General features: G+C 39.8%; 1 protein-coding gene across 1 annotated transcript in view; it reads left to right on the top strand.

Moving 5' to 3' along the window:
* The first annotated feature begins 317 nt into the window (after positions 1 to 317).
* PRDM1 (PR/SET domain 1) overlaps positions 318 to 14,727 on the top strand; it is a 61,275-nt gene continuing 46,865 nt past the window's right edge. Inside the window, exon 1 of the mRNA XM_050316549.1 lies at positions 318 to 385. The gene's annotated coding sequence lies outside the window, so the exon portion shown is untranslated. The remainder of the gene's footprint in view (positions 386 to 14,727) is intronic.

Genomic DNA, 14,727 nt, shown 5'->3' with positions numbered 1-14,727 from the left:
GAATGGAAACCCAAGATTTTTCTGTGAAGTTTTTCAAGATGCAAACAATCCACGTTAGATCTGGCACTGCCCTGTCACACTGGCTTAAATTATGTTTATTTGCTTACAAATCACAGAGGAGAAATCACCCGATAATTGGAAGGGAAAAGTGTTATTCCCCTTCCTCATTTGTCCTGATGCTGATCTTGGGGCCATGTTAAGAGTGTTTCCAGTGAAATTACTTTCAAGTCTGGGAAAATGTAATCAGCAGAGGCCTTGGTAGCTGTAAATTTGTGGCAGCAGTCCCTAATTCATCTTGTAATTCTGTGACAGGCTCTGAATTGCCCGTATTTGGCCAGGGATCACCTCAGTGGACAGTTAATGAAAGAGCAGAGGGAACTTGAAGGTCAGTTGCACTGAATTCTTTTTTCTTCCTGGATGTGTCTTTTTTATTGCAACCTATCTTTCTTTGTATAATTTATTAAAGAAAACCCTTTTTTTGTTTCTGGCAAAGGGAAATCTGATGCTTCTTTCCTTGAAACATCTATAAAATAGCCCAAAATGTCTCAAAATACATGTTGCTGTTGAAACTGCTACACACAATTACACTCTAGCCAATTTCTATTTCTTGTCTGAGTGTGGTCGTGAGAATAAAACAGCAACAGATGCTGCAACCAGGTATGTTTTTAAGAATGGAATTTGTAACTTGACGTGTAAATCTAATCTCAGAACAATAAGAAGACTTTAGTTATTGGCTCAAGCTCGCAATAAATTAATTTGAACTTCAGAAAGCCATGAGAGTCTAATCAAAATAACACCAGAAAATGCATTTGAGTCTGCTGGATTCAGACTAACCAGCAGATAAGCTGCGATAGCATTTGTTTGTTGAATACTGTAGTAAATGGGGCTGACTTGGCACAACCCAAGATTTCCTTATGACACGTATAGCCTAAGCAAACATATTGAAAGAAATCGAAAAAACTAAAAACAAAGAGGGGTCATGGAATAAAAATTATTTTTTTCTTCTTTCTTCTTTCTTATTTAGTAACGTAAGTACCCATTAACAATATTTTCTCTCTTTTTCAGTATCTTTTCTTTCTTTGAAGAACATCAGCTTTACCTCTTGTTCTGTCTCATTCAGCCTGTCTCTCAGAGTACCTTGTGTCTGAGTCTTCTCTCTCTAGCTTATGCCTCCAAACCTTTTGCCTCCTTTTTCTGTCCTTTCAATATTTTATATTATTTTATATTTATTTTTATATTTCTATTTTATATTATATATCTTTTCCCCCCTTTCCTTTATTTTGATTTCCATTACAAATACACTATCTTTCCATCTCAGAATTCCCTTTCCCTGTTCAGCCTGTGTCAGAAAATAAAATTTATAGGGCTCACCATCATTTGACACTTCAAAATTGAGTATTTTGAACGACCACTCTGGCTCCAGTCAAAAAAGAAGTGTTGGTGGATGAAGTAGTGTTTCTTCAGCACCTGGGCTCCTTTCAGTCACAACAAGATCACTGCTAATTCCTCTCAGGTTGAATTCAAAATCCTTTGCAACTCTTGAGAAGATTCATTTGCTATTAAACTCAAGCTACAAAGTGGGGAGAAACAGGAGATAGGAAAAGTGGGTAGAGAAGTCCATTTTCTGCCTGGTATACAAGGGAAAATTAAAAAAATATTTAGAGGTGAGTTTATTTTTCAAAGTGCATTCAATTTAAACTAGCTGTTAGAATTAACTGCACTTTAATGGTTACCATCTACTCAAGTAAGTCCTTACTCTAAGTAGAGTACAATGAGCTTTTCTATTTGTGAATTTGGGATTCCATGCCACTTTTTAATAGGCTTCTAAAGCACATGTCCTTTTGACTAGCTGTGATACAGCAGTGGTCATCACTAGCTGCTTAGCGTGCACTACCTGTGCCTGTCTCGGGTGCTGGGACATCTCTTGTGGAGGTTGTGACTGTGACCACTTGTCATTTACCAGCACCAAGGGATTTCCAGGTCCAGCTGGTGCTATGGAAAGCAAGGTGATGCCTTCTAACTCGGCTGTGCTGTTGTGTCTGTACAGACAAAACTGGCGTTTGCCCATATAGAACCCTTTGAAAAGCATGGCAATACAAGTGTCATGGAATAGCAGTGGTTATTGGTTCTTGCACAAACCAGTGTGGGGAACAGTGTGACCTCTCTTACTCTTAGCAACACCACATTTCTACATGTGCTGAGTTTCCAGTATTTGTAAAGAAGCCACTCTGAGAAGGTTGATTGGAAGTGATCAGGATTGCATCTCAATTTTGCATATTTCTGTTGAAATCAGGATAAGTGGTCATATATTAAATGCTGGATTTGGCAGTTACAAAATTGCTTGAAGGAAGACATGAAAATCTTCTGTTTGTTTGTAGAAGACTATTTTTAATTTAATGTAATTGGGTGTCAAAAGCCATCATATGCTATGTGTTTAAGAAGTACTTTTATCAATGGCGTAAAAAATCCAGTAACAACCCAAGAAACTTTTCATTATGAGAGGAGAAAAATATTAGTGCTTCTCCTGACAGTGTTTCTTTCCATGAGGGGTTCCTCTGTGGAACAATAATCAAGTCCATTCAGAAAGGTTTTAATCAATTTAATTAAAATCTGTCAGATCAAACTGATTAGCCTGACATCCAGCCTGGCGGGAGGAAGGAGGCTGGTACATGCATTGTAACTGTGTTGAGGTGGCCTTGACTGCAATCAGAGATGTGTGGCTGCTGCGGTGATCAAAGCCATCGTTCACTGTCCTCAGAATAAACGTTAGGGCTCCCCCAGGCAAGTGAAATGGTTTCCTTTTGTTAGAAAATATTTTATATCTCCACAGCCCTGGCAGCTCAGGTGGGGACAGCAGGTACCTGGTTCTGTGTGTGATTGAAGGGGAGTGCCAGGTGACCTTTTCTACCCTTCTGACAATGGGTATACAGATTAAACATTTCTCATCCCTTCACCATCCTCTGTTTTAGCTGTTGGCCATGACTACTTCTGCATGGGTAGGAGAGAGACAGAGGCCCTGTTGACAGGGTGACTGTGCATGTTGATGATAAGGGTGTTGCTGCAGCAGAGCCTTCCAAGGAGTGGTGTGTCCACTGGGGCGTCTTCCTTTTGAGAACCGAACTGAGGTGGAAGATGAAAAACTACACCCTCTGCTATCTGGCTGTGCTTATCCAAAACATGAGGAACTACCTCAACCACATAGTCTTCTTAATCCTGCAGCTGTGAATAATGATGTGTGGTTTCTATGGCAAACATCAGGGCAGCCAATGCAATCTGTGTCTCTCACCCTTTCCACTTCCCCTACCCCACACATGTACTTACGGAGTACCTCTCATCTTCAAAGATTTTAATAAACATTTTTATCCATCGTTATAGTGGGATGGATTCATCAAAAGGGTAATAGCTAGTAAATACTCAGCTTTTTTGGGCCCCTGTCCTGCAGACGCTTAGGCATATGTTTTAGCTTTATGTGCCATAATTCAGGCTTCAGTGGAACCATTCACAGTGCATGAAGCTAAACGTATGTATAAGACGATAGAAATTGCAAAGATTAAATAGCATTCCTGTTAGCTAGAAATCAAAAGGTAGATGAAAACAGTGACTCCAGCTACAGAGGAAATGCAGTTCCTGAAGGACGAGCAGCAGCAGCAGCTGACATGAAAGACTTGCCAACAGAAACCTGTCAGTGACATTTGTTTGGTCTGTATTTGTGAGAAGGACTCTTCTCCTGGCAAAATGTCAACAGGCCAGTTTCTCTGAGGGTGGAATTCATCTGGGACATCCAGTTCCACTTGCGTGGGCACACACCTAGTGAAAGCATCTTTCTACATCATCTGGAGGTGCTTTTCCTAACTCGTACCTTCCCAATACTTTCTGGTCATGTCAGCTGAATTGATATCAATACCTTTGAAATGGGCGAGATAGTTTTAGTTTGAACAGTGAGCCTGCAGTAAAAAGGTTATGTTTCATCAGTTTAGGATCTTAAAGTTGGAGAAAGATGCTTCAGAGAGTGATTCAGGGTGATAAGGGTAGGTCAGACAAGTAGGTAAGAAAATAAGCCACTTGATGATATATTTGTCTTTTTTTTTTTTCTGAAATAAAGTAATATTTTTCCTTTTCTGCTATCTAAACCCAAGCTTAGATGTGTAGACACATTTTCCCCTACTTGCTAAGGACTTTTTTTGATTCTGATCTTGTATTATCTCCACACAGGCCTAAGGAACCACCCATGATGAGACCTTTGCATGGTCGCATTTGTCGATGATGACCAAACTCAAGCAGTTCTTCCTAGTGGAGTACCAGAGCCCATCTTTTTTTTCCCTCCATGCATTTATTATGGAGTCCCTCCCCTGACATCTTCCTAATTTCTCCATTAATTTTCTCTTAGGTAATGCAAAACTGAATTCTCTTCAATTGTGCTCATTCCACTCTAATTTTTTTTTTCTTAATCATCAGGTACCTAGCTTGGAAGAGCTATAAGGTTCCAGTTATGGAACTCAGACCAAGCAATAGGTTCAACTCATTGCTATAATGCATGTTTGTAGATATAAACAGGCAATAAGAATGAGATTTTTTAAAATATATTTTTAGTAAGATATTGTAAAATTTGTCTCTTCCAACGAAACAACAGTACTAGGTGTATGTATTGCTTGAATCAAAGTGATCTTTATTTTTTACTTCATCTTTTGCATTCAGCTAACCTAATATTTTCAAGGACTGGACATTATTGATTTATTTTTTTCTTTTCTTCCTGGCTCCTAGGTCACAGTTTAGGCCCTAGTTCAGCAAAGTACTTAAGAAGAGGCTTATCTTTAAGCACATGTTCAAGTCTCAGCAGAGTAAATGAGAATTAAGCAAATACTTAAGTACTTTACTGAATAGGGATAGAATTAAGCATGTAGTTGAATGTTTTGCTGAATCAGGGCCTTAAAATTAAAAATTAATCTTATTTGTGCTACGAAGATTGAAAAGCTACGCACTAGATTTGGATCCTGAATTAATATAAACCAGGAAAAGGGTAGCACCAACTGTCACAAGAGGAGAGGTGTATAGGTGCAAAAATGGGGTAAAGCTGGGGTTGTTAAAATAGTGGGTACGACCTGGGGACATGTGCACTCGTTTCCTCTGTCTGTTCCAGGCTAAATTACTGGAGATTGACATTCCTTTGTGTTTTGGTGCTGACACTCGTGAGCCCTGGCATGCATAAAAAGTTCTATAATGTTAATAGCTGCCACGCTAAGTCTGAAGTTGCAGGAGAAGAGTCATAATCTTTCTAAGCCTCCACACATACGCTATTTGCCCTGTGAAGTGAAGGTAATACCACTTCCCATCTTTCACTTTGTGTTCTCCCTTTTCTGTCTGACTGCAAATTCTCTGAGCTGGTGAGGTTTCTTTCTATGCATTTACATGGTGCCTGGCACAGTGCTCTCACTTGTGGCTTCTAGATGGTTTTGTGATTAAAGCCCATAATAATAAATCTTGTGCTTTGGGTTTGACAAAATAATTTGTGTGACATGACAAAGTATCATTGCAGCTGAAGTTTTTTCCAAGATTTAGGTTAATAGAAAAGAATGGCAGCACTAAGTAGTTTTCTGACCTGCGTAAGTAACTTCTGAGACTCTAAAAAAAAAAAAAAAGTTTTGAAAAGTATGATAACTTTCCACTATTTTTTAGGAAGACAGCTGCTGTTTTCAGCCTCTAGAGCTGAGCAGCTTATGGATGGATGTATGGGAATGTTTGCATGGACTGGTTTTAGAGATGTCTGTTAAATCTACAAACATCTAGTATGCATTTTTAGTGCCTGTGAATTCTTTCTGAACAGTTTCTGGTATCAGTAATAAACATTTGAGTTGCTTAAGTGAGGTATTTGACACCTATCTTTTCTACAAACATGGAGCTAGGGCTGGCTCAGTGTGCATGGTGATGTTCTGTGTTGGAGCAGTTGGTATCACCCTGCAGCGATGCTTAGGGTAGACTGATTGACCTAAGTGCTTCTCTTAAATTAAATTTCATATAAAGATACCTTAACAAGTGTGCATAGGAAGTGTAATACGATCTGTATGGGTGCTAGCTAATGGTTAACTGGCTCTGTTGAACCTGTGTTCCTTAAACAAATGTTATCAGTGTGGGATGAGTTGTCTTATTTCTGCAGACAGGCTAGTTCAGGTTGGAGATTAAACCTTTCTTCTTAGAAGTAGAAGACAGCCGGAGGGCTTTCACTGCCTGCTCAAACAGGGAAGGGAAGGAAGGCATCACGTTGCTAGAGCTGCTGTTTTCAAATAAAGACAGGAGGGATGAGGGTAGGGTCTCTGAGTATGTTATGAAGTTTGTAGCGTGGCTGACCTCAAATCAGCTGTTATTTTGACTTTTTTAACTGACTGTGGTCTGAACCCAGGTGCTTGACACAGTGTAGAGCTTCTCAGGATAGTTGGCGTAGCTTTGCTTTAACACTTTGAGAAAGGGGGGAGAAATAGGCAAGATCATGCTTTCTGTAAAAAGTTACAGTGTGGAGATACTCTGTATGGAGTATGAAGGGGCAAGATAGTGCTGAAACTTTGAGCTTTCTGTGCAAGGCAAAAACCTAATAGATCAGGTGAGTCAAAACTGTGGAACGTGCTTGCATGCTGGGGGCTTTGAAAACTTTGTGGAAATTGCTCATTATAAGGCCTATGGGATAACAGTCTTCTTTTCTGAACTTTTGCCAAGGCAAAAATTTACATTTTCTGTATGTGAGAGACCTCTCACTTAAGCACAGTTCTTGCAGTGTTAGCATTGTGTGGTCATCTTCATTAGTCATCTTGATTTATAAAATGAGCTGGGTTAGTATCTTAAATCTGAGCAGTTACTGAACTGTTTAAAAACCGCTGGTTCTGGATGAGTTGTAATAGGGGTGTTTTTTGGTTGGTTGGTTTGGTTTGTGTTTTTTTAATGGCAAACACAAATTCCCTCTATGCATTTAAAATAAGAAATGTAAGCTTCAGTTGAGCATAAGCAACTTATTTATTCCTACAGGTAGAAACCCAGAACTCAGCACTGAAGGCTTTAAAAGCATACCTAGAGCAAAACCAGAGTTTTGCTTTTTCACAGTTATGGGCAGAGTAAGTTGGTATTTTGGGTTTTTTCATCCTGACTAGTAGGAGATACATTCATTACCTCAGAAATTTTCTCTTTGTGGTTATTTTTTCAGACTAACTTTCCTCCCTTGAGGAATGAAGTGATCCACCTCTACAAACAAATAAGATGGCTAGTTTTGAATAAAGTAATAGATTTTTAACTGCTCACTGTAGAAGCCTCTGTTCAGGACAGAAGTTTAGAACTTGATGCATTTAAAGTATTTTTATTGACCATATGTTAAAATATTGTTAGGCATTCAATTCCTTCTTCATTTAGGTTATCCTTGCATTGGTGTAAGTATGTTTATTTCAATTGAGTTCTCTGCAACTTAGACTATTAAACACGTGACAAGAAACAAATGATGAATTCAAAGACAACTCTTTTAGTTTTGTGTTGTTTATTAACAGTGTACTTCATTGACTTTGGTTGCAAAAAAGCTCTGGCAAGTTAATAGTAAATGACACTTCCTAGTTAACATGACATGAAAGTCTCTGGAATGATTATTCTAAGAACCTTTCATTCGTTAAATACATACCTCTATTTTTTTTTGTTTAGTCTTTTAAAAATTACTATCAAAGAACAAAACCTTAATTTGTAGCTTAAGTTATTTTGTTTAAATAATTTTCTCTTGACAGAGTATGGTTTCATATGATAACTGAATTGATTTACAACAGCGAATGAAAGAAAGGTTAACATATTTTAAGCAGATCAATGAAATAATGGCAAACCTGGAACACAGATGATATTGTTTTGTAAATTCTCCAGTCATTTTTTTCTTATGTAGAAAAATCATAATTGTGCTATTTCTATGAATTATTCTATAATTCCAAAAAAGTTTAAGATTATAAATCAAAAGTTTTGAAGCAAATCAGAAATTAGGAATCTGGAATGAGAGGCTAGTTTTTTAACTCCAGGTTTGTTAAATACCTTAGCTATTTTTCTGAGAAACACTTCTTTTAAGAGCAGCAAAGTTATATATTTTTTTCTCCTTAATACCTTTTTGGATTAAAGTCTAAAATTATTTTATAAATGTAAGTTTCGGGGGGGGGTTTGTTTTGTTTTTTTGTTTTGGTGTTTTTTTTTTTGTCTTTTTCACAAACATCCATTTCATGGAGACTTTATGAGTTCCAGTGCATCTTCCAAATATTGACAGGGCCAGGGCTGAATGGAAAGTTCAGGCTAAATCTTGAACCTCCTCTTGTTGGTTCTACAGACTGTCTGGAGTCCAAAGGTTACGAACTGCTTGTAAACTATCTCCAGAATAAAAGCCTGTGTGCCAGGACATCAGTGCTGGTATTGTGTCCTCTATTCTTTTCCTAATTTGCAGTTTCTCCCCACCCTGCCCCCGTGGATTGTCAATGGCCTGAATTGCTTCAGTCTGTTTAATTCAGTGAGGCCGTGCTAATCGGTGTCGCCTGAAAGCCTATCCTGAGACCCCGAGACTTCAGAGATGTTAATTCGCTTAGTACTACAAAACTAAAAGAAAAAAAAAAAAAAGAAAACAAAAAGAGAGTAGTTCTACATTGTCCCCTCCAGCGGATTCAGCAACAGCCAACACAACAGTCAGTACACAGCTTTTAATGGTACCAGTTTAACAGCACTATGTTCCTTAACATTGAGCACCACGCACAAACGTGAGGTAACTTTTATTTGTCATTTATTAGCCTAAAGGGTCTCTCTGCAGTATTTTTTCTATGTGCGATCTGGCAACTTTAAAAGCAAAGATTAAAATTTGCTTTCGAATTGCTCTGTAGAAGACTGACACAGTTATTAGAGTCAGCAGAAATCTTCCCGCGAACCCGATTTTAGAGAGTTTGCTTTGCTTAGCTGTGCAAGATGTGCATGTTAAATCAAGTGAGACCATTTATATCCTTAAACCTGATGCAGTAACACGACGCTGAACATACAGGTTTCCAGTAGCGGATGTAGACCCGTCTGGTACTTAACCTGGAGGAGAATCTTCAAGCTTGAGTTAGGTGTGAGGCTCTCCAGGTGGCTCAGTGGGAGAACACAGTACTCGGCAGAGGAATCCCAGGAGCCAGCAAGCTCAGCCAGGGGCATCCTGAATTTAGTTCAGCGATTTGTGCATTTTTGCTAAGTGGAGGATGGTCCAACACAATCCTTTCCCCAATAAATGGAATTGCTTGTCTGGATATCCTTTGAGGATCCAGGCTTGACCTCTCAGGCAGAAGTGCAAAATGGTAGATTTCTTCAATGTTATTAAAAAATTGGTTCTAAATGAACATTTCTGCCTAAAGCCCTTTTCCAAAGTAATACTTTTGCTAGAGAGACAGGGAGCTTCCACAGGCAAACTAACTGTATGTATTTTATTCCCAACTGTGATAAATTTAGCTTAGTTTTAGTTCATTAAGAAAACTTCAGCAGGGAAATGTAATTTCTCCTCATTGTTTAAAGATAACAAATAGCACTTATCTCCTTTGACTACTTGGTTTTCACACATGAAATTGTTGGTAAATGGATCTAATTAATATAAACATTTTTTAAACCCACGTGTTTTTCCCCTGCATCAGTGTGTGGTTTTTAGTTAGTATCAGAATATGTAGTATCAGTGGTAAATCCAAGTCATTAAAGTTCCAATGAAGGCAACTTATGTGGGTCCTAAACTATTAATTGATCCTCATTGATCAAGTTAAACTTGTTGCTTTATTCAGGAGAAATAAGTGGCTGTGGTTTTTTGTTTGTTTGTTTTTTTGTAAAATAGCTTTTACCAAAACTTTATTTTTATATCGGAATTTTTTAATGCTTTAGTGGCATATGCCTCATTACTATACTCTAAATACCCTTTGTAGCCAGCAGTAATCTTAATGATAAATCATTTTACAATGTTTCAAATGTTCTTAACTATTGGTGAGATAATTCCAAATTTAGTGCGTTAAATATTTTCAAGAAATAGGCTTGCTGACTTTTAATCTGCAGGTCTGTTTTGTACAGCATGCAGTTTCCAGGTACTCGGTATCTCTTGTGCTACGTAACCCGTCTCATGTGCACGGCTATCTAATCTTGTGGTAGGTGAGAAGCTGTAATTTGTGGGGCTTCTTATCAAAATACAGAAAACTGATGTGGAAAGAATGGCGATTAAGCTGTATTTTGGCCGCACAATATTAATCCTGTTTTTAAAAATAGGTGGCACTGAAAGAATACTCTCCAGAGCTGTTAAAACGTTGCAGGTTGCATGGCTCAAAGGCAAGCCCTGCGGAGGGGAGCTCGACGGGGCAGCAGCGCCCCTCACTCCCTGGGAGCCGAGTGTCCCTGCCGCGCTCACCAAGATCTGATCGTCCAGTGATGCAAGAGTTTGCTAATTAAACAGTTCACAGAGGTGTTTGGGGCAGAACCTGTGGACATTTAACCAATTGAACAATTTATTGCTGTAATTGAAGGGGTTAGCTGGTGTTTATTAACTAACCTTCCTGTCACGTTCCAGTGGCTGGACTAACCCTTGGTCCCTGACTTGTTTTCAAGTGTCCCACCGTGGTGTTGGCTCCACAGTGTTACTCTTCAGCCTGCCACTTCAAGGCCAGAACTTCACTTATCTGTCTTTTGCAAATTCAGCAACATGATCGGGCATTTTTTTCCTTGCTGGAGCAAGAGTTTTCTTTATTACAAATAAAATACTATCCCTTTAGAGCAAAAAGGAGATTTTTATCTTTGACAAAAAATAAGCTGGGATTATTAGGAAATTTCAGCATACTGCTTCTGGTTTGAAAAGGGTTTCTGGTTTTGTAATCTCGGCATAGGGATTGTTTTCCTTTTACGATCGTGGTCCCTTCTGCTGTCTCTATCATCATTGAAGCGGGCTTGGGGCTGGGATAAAGGCGTCATTGCAGTAGCGTGCAGCAGGACTTCCAGTCAAACCGCTGAGGCACGAGCAGTTTGGGACACAAATCTATTCAGGAAAACAATGAGTCCTGATGGTGATAACAGGCTGCTTCTCCCCCTTACCCATGGAAGCTTCTATAACTAGAACTAATTGGCCGTTCTTAAAGTGCAATTAGCAGGGATATTAATCTAGGCCTGACAGGTGTGAAAAATGTGTTTCGAGTCTATTCAAAAGACACTCTATCAGATCACCCGTAGGAGGAGCCTGAAGCAATTGTGCCTATAAACCTGCAAGGCTTTAGTTTGTTGGAACCGAGCAGTCCACTTTTAATAATCGCATTTGAGTCAGACGACATTAACTCCACAGAAATGGATGGAAGGAAGTTCACTTAATACTGACATAATAGTTGGTATCACTTCCATCATCGGGAAGGGAAATGCCTGCTTCCGTCTTCGTTTGGGTACACGAAGAAAAGGGAAGACCTTAAAAAAAAAAAAAAAAGATGTTTTAATGAGAAAGCTGTGACTGAATTATTTTGCATTAAGGATCTTTAGTGTTCTCCATTTGTAATGTTTGTTGCTTTTCTCATTTTCATCCCACTAGGCACGGCTTAGAGCAGAGACTTTTAAAGGTGTTGCCAAGGGAGGCTCATTTCATCAGTTATGCAGATTTTAAACAGTGCTAATGTCACAACTGGTGATGGAGTTTCAGGACTCAGGACGGATACATCACTACTAATTCCGTTTTTTAACAGCTCATGTAAACAGGCACAGCTCAGTGGAGCTGCACTGGTTTATATGTGTCCAAAGATGCTTAATTTAGCCAGCAGACTTATTGTGGGATGGTGAAAGGGTTCCAGCTGAACCTGCAGATAGCTGCTTGTGCCAGTGGGCTTCAGGCTTGGAACTAAATGAGGAAATTTGTATTTCCCATTTTAATTAAAAGGGGTATTCACAATCTAAGACTAAACAACAAAGCCTAACATGAGACATGCATCTGTTTTACATAAGATAAATGCATTATAAGAGTGAGAAATTGCTTGAAGATGGGTCTTGATACTGAAAATAGTGTGAGTTCATGGGTATGTATATACGTGTGTACTCCTCAGTCAGCTAGAATTATTTCCAAAGATGGAAAATTTATTATATAGGTTGTGCTCTGAAAAAATGTCTGCATAACGCTTTACTAGCTCACTGTTCTGGAAGTATTCGAGTGCCTAGACCACAGTGATATTTCTTAGAAATACCTTAGAAGGCTTTGAAAAGATGAGTCTAGAAGAGGTCTGCTCAGTTGCTCAGCCTAGTCTTCTGATGGGAAAGACAACTTCATAAAACAAACGTTTTTCTACTAATTAGTGAGGCCTGTTTTACCAAGGCTGGGATTTTTTGCTTCACTGCTGTGATGGAAAAACCCCTCTCAGGTTAAAGTACTTTTGGCCTGAACTTGCTTGGGGCAGTTCTGTTGTTCTATGAAAATCTTTACCTGAAAAAAACCTCAAGAAATAGCTCCTCGCTGTTTGCCCCACAACACATTTATAGAGCACAACCATATCATTTCCCAACCTTGGCAAAGCAGGAAAGCAAGAAGGATCATGCTTGCATAATGGAACAAGGTTCAGCGGCCTTCAAGAGTAGGAGCAGTGGTTGAGGTAGCCTTAGAAAGAGTGGATGTCCCTGGACTTAAATTTGTGTGCCTTTCTGAGCTGTAGAGTTTGTTAACTTAGCTGCTAATGTATCTGCATTGCTCTCTTGAAACCACGGTGCCCCTCAGGACACTACACTTTTCCACAGCCAGCAGGCTTGGAGCTGACTCTGCAGGCTTTGCAACAGAGTGTGCTGCATGGTGTAGACATGCTCTTTTGCATCTTTTCTAAGAACAGCTCTGCATTTTCTAACCTGATGCCATCAAAATTGATCTTGATTCAACACAGATGACCAACATAGTAAGGTTTGTAGTTTCTTGGGAACTCGTTGCCCTTTTATCATGACATCTGAATTTTCCAGGTGATATATGGGTTTAGTATTCAATTCCTGGTTTAGAAGGGCAAGGCAGTCTTTTTCTTGATTACCCTAGATAGTGCAAAACATCCAAGAGGAAGGAGCGTCTTGTGATTGAGACAAAAGGCTGTGATTCAGGACTTGTGGGTTCAGCTCCTATCTCTGCTCTCTGCTTTCAGCTAAACCTCAGGGAAGTCATTAGATCTCTTCCTTGTACAAGAAATCTCTGATTCTTTCTGTCTTTCCTATTGAGCTGAGAGGTTCTTGTCACCAGCTGACACATTTGTTTGCCTTCCTCACCATTGTTATCCACTAATGCAAGCTAGACAGCCAGCTTTCTCACATTTGTGGAGGAAGGTTAAGGTATTAGAGTTTTGGGGTCTGTTCTTAGAATGGAGAATATGATCCCAAGGCCAAATCTGCTACCAGGACTTCTGCTCGCTTTTTCATCTCCCCCCCCTAATTCTCTCCCCCCTAACAGCTTCGTTTCTCCCTGTCTGTCCTGAACCCTCAGAAGCAGAGAGGAAGAGAAGGGCTAGCTTTCCCCCTCCCTGCTGTGAAACCAAAATATATCAGTCCTCTCTTAACCACACGTGGGAACAAGATTACTCAAATTGATGTCAACTGAATATGAGTTATGCAGTTTTGCAAGTTGATGACTAAAATTGTTGGAATTACCCAGAGCTAAATGATTTGGTTTAGCTGGAAATTGGAGAACCTCTTGTTGTTTACACCACTGTTCGTAGTGGAAGGGGTAAGTCCTGTTGTTTCACATCTTCACCCTTTTTATAGACAAAACGGGTGCACAATGAGGAGGTTTGTTCATACTTGCTTAACCTCAAATGGTTTGGACAATTACATTCTTCATACCTCAGTTATATTTTCATTCCTATTCAGAGTTTTCATTAGCAAGTTATTTTGTGGCTACCCAGAGTGACATTTAGTAATTGCATTGTGATGTTTCTCTTTTAGATTTCTAAACTATAATAATGCAGTAAACCCTGCTTTTACTCAAGAGATACCTGAGCAAAAAATGCAGCAATTAAAATAATGGCTAAATAAGCACTGATGTGGTATTTATTGATGGAAAATTGCAGCTCTTTGCTGCACAGCCAGTAAGAAACAAGAGAATGAATAATAGCTACCACTATCGCAAGTCTGAAAAGTTAGAGGAAATGGCAGCAAGAAAAAGCAAATGAAGATGGATGAAATCCCAGGAGGGTGAAGGGAGACGTCCTCCATGCTGGGCAGGGCTGGGCTGCTGACTCCTGGGTCACCTCAGCTGTTGCTTTTCGGAGTGGTGTTTTGAAAGGGTACTGTTTGGGAGAAGAGCTTCCTGGCTGCCACTGCCACACACCACTTGCGGATGCTGCCTGTGGGTCAGTGAGAGGTCAGCACCAGTTAACTCAACACCTCCAGCAAGGAGAAAGCTCTTGGGGATAACTTTCTTACTATCACTGTCTAACCCACGCTGAGAGAACTTGCAGATGCTTAACTTGCCCCTTTGCTTTGTCCTGAAGTATGTTTTCGTGGCACCACTGGCACTGCCAGCTGCCATCTCTAGCCTTGTCTAGTGCAACAGGTTCAGCATTGGTTTCTACAGCCTGGTGGGTGGGTTTTCTCCTGGCAAATCCCTCTCCCTGTGCTGTGGCCAGGGCCGAGCTGCCCTTCAGTACCTCACCGGCACCTTGGCAAAGCTGCCAAGGACTTAGTGAGACTTCAAGGTCTGCAGAGGCAACAGCACCACGTGCAGGCACCACACACACCCCAGAGCATGCG

This window comes from Myiozetetes cayanensis, unplaced genomic scaffold (genome assembly GCF_022539395.1).
Source record: "Myiozetetes cayanensis isolate MyiCay16 unplaced genomic scaffold, myiCay2020 scf2-11, whole genome shotgun sequence".
Classification (NCBI taxonomy): domain Eukaryota; kingdom Metazoa; phylum Chordata; class Aves; order Passeriformes; family Tyrannidae; genus Myiozetetes; species Myiozetetes cayanensis.
This window is presented reverse-complemented; position numbering and strand designations above follow the sequence as displayed.